This window comes from Adiantum capillus-veneris, chromosome 16 (assembly GCF_014529385.1).
Source record: "Adiantum capillus-veneris isolate H3 chromosome 16, ASM1452938v2, whole genome shotgun sequence".
NCBI classification, from domain to species: domain Eukaryota; kingdom Viridiplantae; phylum Streptophyta; class Polypodiopsida; order Polypodiales; family Pteridaceae; genus Adiantum; species Adiantum capillus-veneris.
The window spans coordinates 145,213,190-145,216,811 of record NC_140946.1 but is presented as its reverse complement, the minus strand read 5'-3'; the positions used below and the strand labels follow the sequence as shown (position 1 = coordinate 145,216,811).

General features: G+C 43.4%; 1 pseudogene; it reads right to left on the bottom strand.

The window, feature by feature from the left end:
- Positions 1 to 972: 972 nt before the first annotated feature.
- Positions 973 to 1,935, bottom strand: LOC147440010 (uncharacterized; annotated as a pseudogene).
- Between the last annotated feature and the right edge of the window lie 1,687 nt (positions 1,936 to 3,622).

Genomic DNA, 3,622 nt, shown 5'->3' with positions numbered 1-3,622 from the left:
CCATGGACCTGTTATAGGTGACCACCTCATCCTCTGCATTTTTGTTTCTGTAGTGATTTGCCTCCTCATCCTCTAACTCTAATTCAAAAAGACACGACACGTAGGAGTCCATTCATCTGCATCAAACTAAGAGACTTGATATCGAACACTCATAGCATACCGATGGTGGACTTGGTAGAAAATCCTCTCTCTCAACTTGACAGTCTAAAGCGAACTGCATATTGATCATGAGTAGTGCTTAATTTGGGTTAACCACACGCTGTTCTAAAGCACCATTGAGCAATTTAATTTAACTCAAATGGCGTATGAGAGCAAAACCACATCAGAGAATGAACAACACAAAGTCAATCATTACCCCTTTGATACCCCAAAAAAGAGATAGAGATACCCAGTAAACAGACAATCATTACCACTTTGATACCACAATATATCATCCTTGTTTGGAGAGGACAAACAAGGATAAGTATCATCACCTGAGTCGACTCAGAAAGACACAACACATAGAAGTCTGCCTCATTAAACTCTGAGACGATCTCATGAAGCCTGAAAATCAAACCCTCGTAGTTGGAAGTCATACCTACAAGATGGACTTGATAGTAAAGCCTCTCTCTCTCTCTCTCTCTCCCTCTCTCTCTCCCTCTCTCTCTCTCTCTCTCTCTCTCTCTCTCTCTCTCTCTCTCTCTCTCTCTCTCTCTCTCTCTCTCTCTCTCTCTCTCTCTCTCTCTCTCTCTCTCTCTCTCTCTCTCTCTCTCTCTCGCCCAGCCAGGCTACCGGGCCCTGAGACTCCACCACAGACATATTCAAAAGATAAAGACCCGACACTGTCAAGCCACTGAGGGACGAGCACAGATGATGGCCCACCCTGCTGCTGCACTCATTCAAGATAGCTTTTTCCCATGAGAATACCAACGATAGTCACCACTTTGGTTTACTCTCTGCGTCCCAACACAACATTCAAAAAACCAACTCAGATTACTCTTGAAGTGATCTAACAGGTGACAGGGCATCACCAAGTAGCCAAAATAGCAGTCCTGTAGTAGAGGCACAAAGATCAGCACCTGCAGACTACGTACCAATTGATTGGCTCATGTGTTCAATATCTTGAAGTGCTTTCTTTAAGCCATCATACTTCATATGGGCAGCTGCTTCATGTGCTGCTTCCAAAGCTGTTTGCCCTCAAATTTCTTTGCCCAAAAGTCCAAAGCTGCCAATGCATCATTTTCATGCTCATAAAGGGCACATGCAGCATGAGGATTGAGAAAAAGAAAAAGGCACCGCACTAGTGATATGAAGTCATCCACAGCTGTATAAACCAAATATCTTTTACATTCAATATGCTGTCGAAGCGCATTATCTCATGCAGTTTGAATGCTTCCACAAAAACTGACACACTTGCAATCCATCTTCTCAGCAAAACCCCAATCATGTATGAAGAGTCTATGCTTTCCTGTTTGCAAACTCTTCGCAACCATCAAATTTCCGCACGTATGTCCCTATTTACAATATTTAAAGCATGCACATTTTGAAGTACTTCAACTAAAGCAGCCAATGGTAAACCTGGTCCAACTTGATCTTTTCCAAATTCTTCACCTACACGCTCTATCACGAACATCGACTTCCCAATGCATTGGAAAACTCTGGGTACTCCATCAACATTTTGCAACTCATTCAAAAACCTAACATCCTGAGAGTCCTCTTCGTACCCACTTTTTAAAACTTTTAATGCACAGCGCTTTCTGTTGCCACGGTCAACTTCGTAGACTTTACTAGTCTTCCCACTTCCCAAGTACCCTTTGATTGTACAACCTTCTAGCAAAGATGATGTCCACTTCATTAGCAAACCTAATGAAGCAGGTTCAGCCATTGAATAGCCACCGATGCTATCTTTTACAAACGTTGTAGTGTTGCTCCTTTTAAGTCAAAGCCGCCAAGAGCCACATTAACATTGTCTGAGCTGCAGCGGCTGAGATGAAACCAACAAATTTCCTTCAGATCGGTTATACCCAGAAAAATTGAAAGTCTTTCAGGAATGCTGTTGAGAAATTCTTGTCCATACATAATTAGCTGCCCAACAGAGTAATCACTATCAAAACGTGAAACAGCACCTGAAGAATGTAAACTGAGAATTGCACCTACAGATGCACGATCCAAAACAGAGTTACCCCTTAACTTTATGATCACATCGGGCCTGAGAGTTCCAACAACAGTTTGGCGAGTGTTCTTTTGGGGACAAGTGCGGTACACATGCCCTTGTTTGCGACACTTGAAACAGCGGTTAACGCTCTTCAGGAGAGAGTTTGTTTTTGCCTTTGCAAACTCCCTTCTCCTTAGCTTTATTGTTATTGGAATTGCCCTTAGGGTAAAGGGGCCAATACAAAACCACCCCCCTTTAGGAGGACTGCCGGGGCCAATTTTTTTGTGCACTTTCGGACCCATTGTGAGACACAAATGGGTGAGAGTTGGGGTGGACAATGTAGCCAACTTGCAATCGTGGCCATTAGATCTTGGGTTCAAGCCTTGTTGGCACAATGGCTCTAAATGCCCCCCCATTCTGGTTTCCAATTTACACCCATTTTTTATACACATAAAAAATGTTGTGCGGGCGTTCTTCGCCTGTATAAATGCAACTTGATTCCATATTTTTTCTGCTGGTAGAGACGATCTCGATCTTCATTTTGAGCATCTAAGCACTCGATTCTGTTTAGCGTGCTTTTCAGAGTCACTGTGTTTCCTCTAAGATGGCCTTAAGTTGGCCCCTTTACCCTAAGAGACTTTTGGACATTGTCTTTCCCCTTAGGCTCATTGGAACCCTTGTTTTCCGTGGGCTTAAGATTTCTCTTAGCCCTTGTTTGAAAATTGATTCGAAAAGCCACCATAGTATGGTGTATGACCGCACATATAGTGCGTGGTCTTTGGGAGTTGACATACTCCGCCATTTCTTCAATTAAGTCCGCACAAAATTGTTGTTTTTGCTCTCTTTTTGAAGACAGTGGCTTTGAGATGTAAGTCCCAAAACTTGTCTACATATTTGTGAATGGATTCGTAGGGAGAGAGCTTCAAGCTTCGCCATTCGGTGAGTACTTTGTCTTTGGCATCGGTGGTGGCCAAAAACTACTTCATGACCTGAGGGATACACTGAGTTTTTTCATAAGGTACCACGTGAGTGTACAAGAGGGGGGGTTCTGGATTTTGTACATAAGCGTATACAATAGGGGTAGCCCCTCATTATTTCATACTCATATCGTATACATAAGGGGGGGGGGGGGCTACATATAGCTATCTGGGCCACCTTAAATACAATGGTCGTTTCAACGGAGAGAGAGAGAGAGAGAGAGAGAGAGAGAGAGAGAGAGAGAGAGAGAGAGAGAGAGAGAGAGAGAGAGAGAGAGAGAGAGAGAGAGAGAGAGATCAATTTCCACCTACTTGCCTTATTAGAAAAGGCTTCATAAACAATGAGTACTTTGAGTAGCATGTTGTGAGTTAATGAAGTGTATCATTAGGGAGGTAGTTGGCCTCACATCAGCCGTTGCTTTAGGATTCATTAGTAGGCCTGTGTGTGTGTGTGTGCGCGCGTGCGCATTGATGAGTACTTTCCTGGTGTGGTCTACTGTTGCCAATCCTG